At 37.1% G+C, this 13,589-nt stretch overlaps 1 non-coding gene across 1 annotated transcript; it reads left to right on the top strand.

The window, feature by feature from the left end:
* Positions 1-9,738: 9,738 nt before the first annotated feature.
* On the top strand, positions 9,739-9,885 carry LOC131508133 (U4 spliceosomal RNA). The gene has a single exon (XR_009259850.1). It is a non-coding gene; the product is annotated as a U4 spliceosomal RNA (small nuclear RNA).
* The last annotated feature ends 3,704 nt before the right edge of the window (positions 9,886-13,589 follow it).

Raw genomic sequence — 13,589 nt, forward strand, 5'->3', positions numbered from 1 at the left:
AAACAACTTTAGTTTCTATAGCAGATATCTATAGCTATTGATGCCCTTCTCATTTCTACTCAAGTTTGCCCTGCGTGTTGAAAGCTACTTATTGCTAATGCTGTAGGCTCTTTGCCTGAAGGATTTTCTCCTGGCCATGGTGGCACTTTGCTCACACAAAGGGCAATTTTTCTTGGAGGGAGCTCTCAACCAATGTCAGGAGAACTGGCAGATAAATACCCCAAATTTCTCACCCATTTTGGGGATAAATCTGGGGTGTGCTTTATACTATCCCTGAGTTCCCCAGTAGAATGGAATTCTAATTCTCCATGGTAGAAACAGCTTAATAAATGTATTTTTTATTGGCTTCCTTTCTACACTTATCTCATATCCTCATTTCTTCAAGCGTGTTTCCTGAGATCACCTCTGAAATAAACTACTTGTAGTTGAATAATTGTCTCAGGGTCTGCATTTGGAGGAACCCAAACTAAGACTGAGTTACATCTCAGGTCAAATGGAAATTCTGAGTCTGTTTTTTTTTTTTTTTTGTGGCTGGATATCTTGCTGAGATTCTAGCTGCCTAACCTAGCATGCACGGGTGACTTTACTCCTTTGATCAGAAGGAGGAATACAGTCCACATGTACTGTTTCTATACATAGTATTCTTGTCTTTAGGAACTATTAAACTAGGGCATGAACAGATTAGAACATTGCAAGGAATGGGCCATGTTAGATATGTTTTCTAGCACAATTTTATCAGATTTTTTTAATATTCATGAATAATTCTCCCTGTCTATCCTTTTAGTCTAACTGCTAGCTCTGGGCAGGCGTAGTCAGAGAGCATCTTGTCATAGCTGCACCATGTATCTCTCAGTTTATGCCCTGTGGCTTCATTAATAGCACTGCACATGATATTTGTAGAAGCCTGTTAAACCATTCTGATAGATTCATAAACCTGGAAGTGCCAGAGATATACCTTGAGGAGATTTTTTGACCACTTAAGGGATGGGACCTATTAGATAAATATTGCTGTCTTTTATTCTTGGGTAAACATAATTATGTTCTACACCATTCCTCAATGAGTTCCTGGTGGGACCGGGGCTTACTCACTCTGAGATTTGCTTTTCTTTCTTCCTTGTTTCATTCTTCTCAGTCTCCTTACTCTTGAGCCCTGAGACTACTTCTCCAAACAAATGACCTGCACCCAAAGCTCTTACCTCAGTCTCCACTTTTGGAAGAATAAACCAAAATAACACTTACCTGTACTAGTTGCTTCTTGCCCTAATTTACTTAAAGTCAATAAGAGCATATTACATAAAGCCAGAGAAGTAAAATAAAAATCAATGAAGCAAAAATATAAAATGGTATTTCAGAACCATTTAGATTCTTAGAAGTGAAGGTTTTTTCACTGGGCACTGAAGGAAGACTTTAACTTTGGATTTTTCAAAGTATGATGATGAAGAATGGAAAGGCCATTCTAAATAGGGAGATGAAGAGAACAAAGATTGGAATACCCAGGCCTATTTTGGGACTAGTGTCCCAATTTGACTTGATCATGTAATTTATGAAAAACAACAGTGAGATATAAGCATGAAAAGTTAGACTAAGATCATGTCAAAGATCCTGAAAAGTTAAGCTATGGAGTTAGAACTTAGGGATATAGAAAAGTCATCATTTAAATTCCTATGAGGTATTATAGCAGAAAAGAAACTAAAACCATGAAATATATGCTTAAAAATGTATAAAAGCTTTTGTTCTCTAATGGAAATTGCAACAGTTGTTAGGACTGAATTTTTCTGTTTTCTCTAGGATGATTGCACTTCCTGTATTGAACTTCAAGATTTCATAACCAAGCTTCAATACTCAGCACTAGTTGTGTATTAGTTTGCTAGGGCTGGTGTAAAACAGTGCTACAACCTGAGTGGCCTAACCAATAGAAAGGTACTGGCTCACAGTTCTGAAGGCTTGATGTCCAATATCAAGGTCTTGGCAGTGTTGGTTCCTTTCGAGGGGTGGGAGGGAAGGATCTGTTTCAGGCCTCTTCTCCTTGGCTTATAGATGACCATATTTCTGTCTTTGTCTTCCCTCTATGTCTGTCTGTTTCCAAACTCCCCCACACCTTAAAAAAATATTTTATTTTTAAATAATCTCTACACCCAATGTGAGGCTTAACGTACAATCCTGAGATCATATACTCTACTGACTGGGCCAGCCACATGCTCCAAATTTCCCTTCTTTTAAATAAGGATGCCAATAATATTGTATTAGAGACCGTTATAATGACCTCATCTTAACTGATAACATCTACAACAACCTTATATCCAAATAAGGTCACGTTCTGAGGTACAGGGGTTTAAGCCTTCAACAAATGAATTTTGGGGAGCAAAATTCAACCCATTGCATCTTGCAAGTATAAAAAATCCTTAAAGAGAGAAATGGAGTCAGTTAAAGTTTATCTAACAAATTCAACATTTTAAGAATAGCAGTATGTCAGTCCTGAATATAAATATCTGATCTCATAAATATTTTTAAGGGGGCTGCTAGAAGTTGAAATTGTATTGGTGGAATCCAAAGAATTCCAAGTTGGAAGATGAAGAATTCAGGTCAGGTCAAAGTATGAACAAATATATAGTAATGAAAATAATAAGGATTTCACAGCTAAATGAGAAAAAATATTGCAGAATGGGTAAATATTCAAGCACTGATTCAGAACATTTGGGTTTCAGTTCTAGCTCATTACTTCCACTGCTTACTTGCAAAGACCTTGAACAATTTACTTAAACTTTCTAGGCCTAAATTTTATTATTTGTAAAATATGCCCTTAGAGTACCTAGCCAAGACCTTTAGATTTTGGTATGAATTAAAGACTGGTTACAATATGTGCCCCAACTGCACAGTTCACCTGGGCAAGGTTTCCAAATGGTTCTATTGAAGCCTTTTTCCTAGGATTGAGGTAAGAGGGAGCACATCTGATCTCTTCTTCAGGATAAATAGAACTCATAATACACCCCAAACTCTCCAAAAATCCTCTTCTAATCTTTAACTCCTCTCAGACTCTCCAACCCCATTTATTGGCTATAAGTCAGCAAAGGGTTACAAAACCAGTTATCTAATTTCACACTTCACTCCAGAAGCCTTAACCAAATTGAGATTAAAATAGTACCATTTTTATCAGCCTGTTATACTAATGAGATTGCAGTCAAATGGGCATTTTATATAGTGATAATAGGAAGGCAAAGTTTTTTGGGAATATATATTAAGGGCTTTAAAATAATCATGTTCTTTGACCTGTAATTATACTTCCAAAAATCTAGTCTAAGGAAGTAAGTTGAAATGTGGACAAAGTATGTTAATTGCAGAGTCATTGTTAACAGCGAAAAATTTGAAACATTCTAAATTTCTAGCAATGGAGGAGTATACTGTGTTTAGTAACATATTTTATAATCATTAAAAATAGTGTATAGGGTTAAGATGATAAATTTTGTGTTATGTGGTTTTTACCACAATTTGAAAAAATAATGTATAGGAAGTTGTTTTTTTATTAATAGAGAATGCTTATATTACAATATAAATGAAAAACACAGGATACAAAATATATGTATATCAAGGTTTCATATGTTAAAAATATGTAGAGAAAGAGGTCTAGATGAAAATATACAAAACATTATCATTGCTTACCTGTGTTTGATGCTTATTTTTGCTTTTATACTTTTCCGTACTTGAAAATTTATAACCAACAAAGGAAATTATATCAAAACTAAGTCTTAATCAGCTCCCAGATAGAAGGCAAGAAAACAATCTGGGGAAAGACAGTGTGGAAACAACAATCTGAAAAATGTCCAGGGCACACAGAGGGGAGTTATTCCCTATTCTAGAAATGCTCCTCTGAGAGGCAGCATTCACAGAGCCTCTCCAGGAACAAAGGAGATGTCTTTCCATTTCCCTACCCTGTCCCTCAGCATAAACACAGAGCCACCTGAGGGAAGCAGCTCAGAGAGGACACTGACTGTCTAACTTGCTTACACCAAGGCCCACCCCTCTGTGCTGTTGCAGGACTGTTCTCAGTTAGGCTTGCCTCAGTCCCAGTAGAGTGGACCCTTCCCCAGAGGACCAGCACAAACCTCTGCCCACACCATATCTCCTGACCAGAGAGTTCTGCAGGGCCTCAATTCTGGTGGAGTTGGTGTCAGGTCTCATTTCACAAGCAGACCAGAGCACATTTAGTTAATACTTGCCACATTCAGGCCAAGGACCAAACAGTGCCCATAGCAAGCAAGGAGAGCCTTTGCAGGTGACTGGCCTGAAGGATGGAGCAGCCAACACACAATAGCAGAGCACACACAGCACACACCAGAGACACTTCTTAAAGCACTAGGCCATGGGCACTATATGACCTCTCCTTCACAAGGCCATTACTTTCATGAACAGGAGACAGAACTACTTTTTCTAATACAGAGAAGAAGACAGAGATTTATTCAAAATGCCAAGATGGAGGAATTTATCCCAAATAAAAGAACAAAATAAGGCCACAGCCAGAGCTCTAAGTGAAACATATATAAGTAACATGTCTGATGGAGAATTTAAAGCAGTAATGATGAAGATACTCACTGGGCCTGAGAAAAGAATATAAGACATCAGTGAGACATTTACCACAGAGATAAAAGAGTTAAGAAAGAATCAATCAGAGATGAAGAATGCAATAAATAAGATTGGAAATAGGTTACTGCAATGAACAGCAGACTGGAGGAAGCAAAGGAATGAATTGGTGACAAAGAAGACAAAATAATGGAAAATAATGAAGCTGAACAAAAGAGAGAATGAAGAATTATGGAACATCAGAATAGATATAGGAAACTCAGTGACATTGATATTACAGGAGTATCCAAAAGAAAAAGAGAGAAAAGGGGGGAAGAAAATTTGCTTGAGAAAATAATAGCTGAAAACTTCCCTAATTTGGGGAAGGAAATGGAGATTCAGATCCAGGAGACACAAAGAATGCCTATTAAAATCAATATAAGCAGGCCAAAAAGAAGACATATTGTAATTAAATTTGCAAAATATAGTGATACAGAAACAATTTTAAAAGCAGCAAGACAAAGGAAGTCCATAATTTATAAGGGAAACTCTATAAGTCAAGCTGGATATTTCTCAACAGAAACTTGCAAGCAAGAAGGAAGTGGCATGATATCTTCAAAGTGCTGAATGGGAAAAGTCTGCAGCCAAGAATGCTCTATGCAGCAAGGCTATCATACAGAACAGAAGGAGAGATAAAGTTTCCCAGAAAAACAAAAACTAAAGGAGTTTGTGACCACTAAACCAGCTCTGCAAGAAATATTAAAGGGGACTCTGAGCATGAAGAAGAGACCAAAAGTGACAAAGACAAGAAAGGATCAGGAAAAATCTCCAGAAACAACAACAAAACAAGTAATAAAATGGAATAAATACATATCTATCAATAATTACTTGGAATGTAAATGGACTAAATGCTCCAATCAAAAGACATAGGGTGTCAGAAAGGATAAAAAAATGACCTATCTATATGCTGCCTACAAGAAACTAATTTTAGACCTGAAGACATGTACAGATTGAAAGTGAGGGGGTGGGGCGCCTGGGTGGCTCAGGTGGTTAAACGTCTGACTTTGGCTCAGGTTACGATCATACAGTTTGTGAGTTCGAGCCCCGCATCAGGCTGTGTGCTGACAGTTCAGAGCCTGGAGTCTGCTTTGGATTCTGTGTCTCCCTCTCTCTCTGCCCCTCCCCAGCTCACTATCTGTCTCTCTCTCTCTCAAAAATAAATAAATCTTAAAAAAATATTAAAACAAAAAAGAAGGTGAGAGGGAGAAGAAACATTTAACACTCAATTGGTTGTCAAAAGAAATCCAGAGTAGCAATACTTATATTTGGACAAACTAGAGTTTAAAACAAAGACTGGGGGCACCTGGGTGGCTCAGTCAGTTGAGCTTCGACTTCGGCTCAGGTCATAATCTCACTGTCTGTGAGTTCGAGCCCCGCGTCAGGCTCTTTGCTGATAGCTCAGAGCCTGGAGCCTTCTTCGGATTCTGTGTCTCCCTCTCTCTCTGACCCTCCCCCATTCATGCTCTGTCTCTCTCTGTCTCAAAAATAAACATTAAAAAAAAATTAAAAAAAAAAAAGCAAAGACTGTAACAGGAGACAAAGAAGGGCATTACATAATCATAAAGGGGACAATCCAACAAGAAGATAAAACAATTGTAGATATTTATGCACCCAACATGAAGCACCTATATATATAAAACATTAACAAAGGAACTAATTGATAATAACACAATAATAATAGAGGACTTTAACACCCCACTTACATGAATGGACATATCATCCATATAGAAAATCAACAAGGAAACAATGGCATTGAATGACACACTGGACCAGATAGACATAACATATATTCAGAACATTCCATCCTAAAACAGCAGAATACACATTCTTTTCATATACATGTAGACCATTCTCCAGAATAGATCACATATTAGGTCACAAAACAGGCCTCAACAAACACAAAAATATTGAAATCATACCATGCATCTTTTTGGACCACAACACTATAAAACTAGAAGTCAACCACAAGAAAAAATCTAGGAAGACCACAAATACATGGAGGTTAAATAACATGCTAGTAAACAATGAATGGGTCAACCAGGAAACCAAAGAAGAAATTTTAAAAATACATGGAAACAAATAGAAATTAAAACACAACAGTTCAAAATCTTTGGGATGTAACAAAAGTGGTCCCAAGAGGAAAGTATATAGCAATACAGGCCTATATCAGGAAGCAAGAAAAATCTCAAGTAAACAACCTAAACTTACACCAAAAGAAGCTAGAAAAAGAACAACAAATTAAGCTTAAAGCCAGAAGAAGGAAGGGAATAATAAAGAATAGAGCAGAAATAAATGATATAGAAACTAAAAAAATGCAATAGAACATAACGATGAAACCTTGGTGCTGGTTCTTTGAATCAAAATCAATAAAATTTATAAACCTCTAGCCAGACTTATCAAAAAGAAAAGAAAAAGGACCTCGATAAATGAAATCACAACTGAGAGGAGAAATAACAACCAACACCACACAAATACAATTATAAGAGAATATTATGAAAAACTATATGCCTACATTTTGGACAACCTGGAAGAAATAGACAAATTCCTAGAAACATATAAACTACCAAAACTGGGGGTGTCTGGATGGCTCAATCGGTTGAGCGGCTGACTTCGGCTCAGGTCATGATCTTGCCATTTACCAGCTTGAGCCCCACATCAGGCTCTGGGCTGACAGCTCAGAGCCTGAAGCCTGCTTTGGCTTCTGTGTCTCCCTCTCTCTGCGCCATCCCCTGTTTGCCTGCTTGCACTCTGTTTCTAAAATAAATAAACATTACAAAAATTTAATTAGTAATAATAGTAAGAATAATAAAAACCCCGACAAACAAAAGTCCAGGGCCAGATGGCTTCACAGGAAGAATAAATACTTCTCAACTGTTCCAAAAAATAGAAAAGGGAGCGAAATTTTCAAACTCATTCTATGAGGACAGCATTACCCTGATACCAAAATGAGATAAAGACTCCACTAGAAATAGAACTATAGGCCAATATCCCTGGTTAAGATGGATGCAAAAATTCTCAATAAAATACTAGCAAACTGATTCCAACAATGCATTAAAAAAAAAGTCATTCACCATAATCAAGTGGGATTTATTCCTGGGTTGCAAGCGTGGCTCAATATTCACAAATCAATCAATATGATACATCACATTAATAAAAGGAAGGATGAGAACTATATAATTATTTCAATAGATGCATAGATAAAACATTTGACAAAGTACAATATCCATTCATGATAAAAAAAAAAAACAAAACCTCAACAAAGTAGGTTTAGAGGGAACATATCTCAATATAATAGAGGCCACATATGAAAAAACCCACAGCTAATACCATTCTGAATGGGGAAAATCTGAGAGCTTTTCCTCTACAGTCAGGAACAAAACAAGGAGATCTACTCTTCCCACTGTTATTTAACATAGTACTGGAAATTCTAGCCATAGTATTCAGAATACAAAAGGAAATAAAAAGCATCCAAATCAGTAAGGAAGAATTAAAATGTCCGCTATTTGCAGATGACATGATAATCTATATAGAAAACCTGAAAGACTCCACCAAAAAAATTGCTAGAACTGGTAAACAAATTCATAAAGTTGCAGGATACAAAATCAATGTACAGAAATCTGTTGCATTTCCATACTCCAATAATGAAGCAACAGAAAGAGAAATTAAGGAATCAATTCCAGTTACAATTGTACCCAAAAAAGGTAAGATACCTAGGAATAAACCAACCAAAGAAGTATAATATCTGTACCCTGAAAAGTATAAAACACTGATGAAGGAAATTGAAGATGACACAGAGAAATGGAAAGAAATTCCATGCTCATGGGTTGGAAGAGCAAATATTGTTAAAATGTCCCAGAGCAATCTACACATTTATTTTTTTAATGTGTATTTATTTATTTTGAGAGAGGAGAAAGGACACAAGCAGGGGGAGGGGCAGAGAAAGAGGGACAGAGAGAATCCCAAGCAGGCTCCATGCTGTCAGTGCGGAACCCAACATGGGCCTCGATCCCATGAACCATGAGATCATGACCTGAGCCAAAATCAAGAGTCAGATATTCAACTAGCTGTGCTACCCAGGTGCCCCAGCAATCTACACACTTAATGCAATCCCTATCAAAATACCACCAGTATTTTTCAGAGCTAGTTCTTTTACATAAAGAACTAGTAGAATAAAATAGAAAAGCACTAAATCCCAGTTGTTATATTGGCAATAAGATGGACAGTTCAAAAGAAGATTCGGTTGGAAAACAAACCAATGAAAAACTCTGACCTTACTAATGCAACCCAAATATCACTATAGTCTAGTTTTTCCTTTTATTTTCAAGTAAAACCATTCAAGTCCCCAACCTGTGTAGTTACAGGAAAGCAGTCCCTCCTGAGGATTTCAGGAGTGTGCTGAATTTCCTGGCTACCTCTTTTTGAACTTTCTGTGGCTCCCCAGCACTTTGGACCTGCTCATCCCTGCTTTCCTTCACTGTTCCAAAGCTCTCTGATGGACTTCATTCTCATACTAGGACACAGTCACTTCTTGAATTCCACAAATTAACACCCATACAAGTGGATGGCCACCCTTAATAAAGATCCATTATCAAAGTTAATCAACAAGGTCCCAGGCGCTATGTATTTGAGAGTCAGGGGAAGGAATGCTGCATGTTGATGATGTGGTTAACAGGCAGGCCTACAAGGATGCTGACCTTTCTTCCAAGACAACTTGAAGATACTTCTTAGAACTTAAATAAGATAGCTCTGTCCCCCAAAGAAATTGAAGACTTGGAAAATATGCTAAGGGAAGTTTTAAGGAGTAAGAACGAAAGGATTGGGGCACCTGGGTGGCTCAGTCGGTTAAGCGTCTGATTTTGGCTCAGGTCACGGTCTCATGGTTTGTGAGCCTGCTTCAGATACTCTGTTCCCTCTCTCTCTCTCTGCCCCTCCCCCACTTAAGATAAATAGACATTTAAAAAAAGAACAAAAGGATTAATTGCCAATGTAAGAGAAAAAATAAGAAATAAGAGCCTAAATCTGGGAAGTCCACCTACATCTAATAAGTATTCTAGACAGAAAATGGAGGAGGAGACATTGTCAGAGTAATAAAGGAAAGATATTCCATTGAAAGACATGAAACTCAGCTTTGCGCAGTGGCAGTATCGTAGCCAATGAGGTTTATCCGAGGCGCGATTATTGCTAATTGAAAGACATGAAACTCTTAACTATACCCAGCAAAATTAATGGTACATGGCACCACCTCTTGAAATTTTAGGATAATTTTAGAATAACGTTAGACAATGATCCAAAAATTTTCCAGAGAGAAGGAGAAATGCATATACAAGGAGTCAGAAATAAAGATGGAATTACACTTCTCAATACCAGAAGCTAGAAAATAAAATTGTGTGGGGAAAATTATTTGGAACTTAGGAATTTAGATACAGCCAAACAATCGATCAAATATGAAGGAGGACATTAAGTTCCTGCTCTAAATTAACCCTCAAAACACTTTTTCTTAGGAAATTACTGGAGTATGTGTTCCACTATAGCAGGTAAAAACCAAGAAAGACAATGTTATTAATTCTCTATGGTGTTTCTGCTATACAGATATAAAACACATAAATAACTTTAAGAACATAATAAATAGTAAATATCTAAAAAATAATTATGAAGTGATGAGTTTTGAGTATCTATTATTTTGTTTTTAATGTAGTTTATTTAATTGCAAGCATATACAATTTAATTTTTAATAATAGTTGTTTTGGGCAACTGTTTCACAAAATTCTTAAAAATTAAAACTTTGCTCTTATGAGCTGGTATAACCCAGCTCTAGCACACCGCTGGATATATTGGAAGATATCTGATTCAGTGTGTAATTTTTTCATATTCAATCAAAACATTGTAAGAATTTGGTTGAAAACAAAGAAATCTAGGGAGATTTCTCCTGTTGATGTGTCTTACAGGATGTTTGTTACATTATTGTGTTTCTCTATAACTTGGTCCAAAACAAACATTAAGTGGGACGCCTGGGTGGCTCAGGCACTTAAGTGTCTGACTCTTGATTTTGGCTCAGGTCATGATCTCATGGTCATGAGATCAAGCCCTGTGTCCAGCTGTGTGCTGAGCGAGAAGCCTGCTTGGGAGTCTCTCTCTCTCCCTCTCTCTCTATCCCTTGCTTACTCATGCTTTCTCTCTCTCAGAATAAATACAGAAACATAAAAAAAATACAACAAACATTAAGCAACCTATTAATAAAGCTATAATAATAATGGGCACCTGGATGAGAAATCCAGACTTCCCTCCTTTCCTTCTCTACTTTTTTTCCCTTTGCCGTTCCCTTCTTTAGCCTATAAATTTTATTCCCCCCACCACTTATTTTTGATCTCCATTCCTATCCTGTCCCTTGTCTTCATCCTGATTTTCTCCATTTTGTTGTCCCCTGTTCTTTCCCCTATGTTTTTGTTTTCTCCTTTAGATTTGCTACCTTTTCTGCTTTTAAAAGCCTTCCATTTTCTCTCTTTCCTTTTTAAAATTTTTTTAAAAGCTTATTTATTTTTGAGAGAGAGAGAGAGTGAGGGACAGTAGTATGAGTGCGGGAGGAGCAGAAAGAGAGGGAGACACAGAATCTGAATCAGGCTCCAGGTTCCACGCTGTCAGCACAGAGCTTGACACGGGGCCTGAAACCATGAACCGTGAGCTCATGACCTGAGCCAAAGTTGGATGCTTAACCAACTAAGCCACCCAGATGCCCCTGTCTCTTTCCTTCTTTAATCTTTCTTATTTGCTTATCTTCCCTCTTCTTTCCCCCATTCTACCTCTAATATGTATATGTATATGTATACATAGGCTTATCCCTAATGCCTTTGGGGTAATTTCTGAGGACACAGGTCCAGATAGATGTTTCTACAATAGGGTCATTTGAAGAGTGAATAGGATTATTTGAGAAAGGGAGCAGGAGTTGGAATTAGAAGAGGTGAGGAAATGAGAAATATCAATATTTTGCATTAGTGGGGAAAATTCTGTGGGTGAACAGGAGTTCCAGTTTGTTGGCTAATTATAGGATGGTCATTAATTAGCTTAAGGCTCTAGCCCTATTTGTTCAATATGGTAACCACTAGCCATATTTGGCTGTCAAGTGCTTGAAATGTGACAAGTCTGAGTTGAATTGTGGTGGAAATGTAAAACACGTAGCAGACTTCTAACATGCTGTATGAAAAAAAAAGAAATATCTTAATAGTTTTTATATTGACTATATGTTAATATTTTGATACAATATATCAATTGATTCAGTATATATTGAAACTAACTTAACCTGTTTCTTTTTGTCTCTTTAAATGTAGTTACTAGAAGAGCACCTGGGTGGCTTAGTCAGGTAAGCATCAGACTTCAGCTCAGGTCATGATCTCATAGTTTGTAGGTTGGAGCCCCATATCCGGCTCTGGGCTGACAGCATGAAGCCTGGAGGCTGCTTTGGATTCTGTGGTCTCCCTCTCTCTCTGCCTCTCCCCTGCACACACTGTGTCTCTCTCTCTCAAAAATAAATGAACATTAAGCAAAATAAAATAAAATAAAATAAAATAAAATAAAATAAAATAAAATAAATATAATTACTAGGTAAACTAAAGTTACTTGTGTGGCTTTCATCATCTATATTCTACTGGACAGTGCTGCTCTACTCGTTGATCATGAAGTATTTACCAAATCTCTGCAAAGTCTTTCTTTAGGTTTCCATTACATATTTAGGACCATTCAATTTATTTGTTCAAACAAAAATGTTTTCCCTTCCTTATACTTGTCAAGTATAGTAAATGAATGATAAAGTATTAGAATTTCCTAACCATGTGAGAATTTTGTTACCTTTTATTTTTGAGAAACATTAATTCAGAAAAAATACACTATGTCACTATTTTCTCTTACTGATATTTATAACTAAACTAGAGGAACTTTACTCAACACATACTTAGTACTAGACTATGAGCTAGCCTGCGGTGGCTTTAAGCAACCCCAGTCTCTTCCTTCCACCAGCTGGAAGCCTTGAAATACAGGACTTTCCTACCTGCCCAGATCAGGGACCTAGGCCTTATCAAAGGCAAGATGTAAAACAGGCCAGTATACTATCAGATATGGGTCCTCTGCCAAATAGAGATGCTCCATTTTGGAGCTCTTTGGATACAAAGATTCAATAAGATTTCTTACCTTTGGGAAGTACCCTCATTATGAGCCTCTGTCCTGCCCATAAGCTATAACACTAAGAACAGGCTGTAGTAAGAAATAGAAGCAAAGGCAGCAATAAAGAGAAGCTGGCAATAGAAAGAGGAGCAGATTAAGAAAGAGGAAGAGTCAAAGAGAAGTTGACTCATTACTAGAGTAGAGAACAGCCTTTGCCCACTTTGGAGGATACAATAAGATGGTCCAACCAGGGCTACTGTGGTAGCCATTTTTTTTTTTTTTAAGTTCTCTGTGAGATCTGGTAGCCTTCCTTACTTCTGGAGTATCTTTAAAATAAACCTCCAACCACCTAAGGTAACAAAGGGTTCTCTGTTCACTGAAACTTATATATGAAGGATATCTTAAGAGGGGAAAATTATGTGAAAGAGAGAGTGTATGTGTTTGTATGTGTGTGTGGAGGTGTTACCATGGCAGATATCTCTGAAGCTCAGAGTAAGAGAAGAGGGGAAAAAAGGGACAGATAAAGGGGAAAGATTTTTGAAGAGAATAAAAAAAAATTATACCCCCAAATTATCAGTGAATATGGTTTTGAGCTTACTGTTACTACTGCTAAGTGTAAATAAGGATTTAAATATTTAGAAATTCCAGATGAAGGCAGAGAGAGTAGTACATAAACTTTTGGGCACCTGGAATAGTGAAAACACTGTGGCCTTTGACTCAGACAGGCTCAGTTTTGAATCTTGACTCCATTTCTTACTGGATGATTACCTAGGGCAAGTTTCTTATTCTCTCTGGACTAGTTTCATCATCTGTCAAATGGGAAT

Source organism: Neofelis nebulosa, chromosome 3 (assembly GCF_028018385.1).
Source record: "Neofelis nebulosa isolate mNeoNeb1 chromosome 3, mNeoNeb1.pri, whole genome shotgun sequence".
Lineage (NCBI taxonomy): Eukaryota > Metazoa > Chordata > Mammalia > Carnivora > Felidae > Neofelis > Neofelis nebulosa.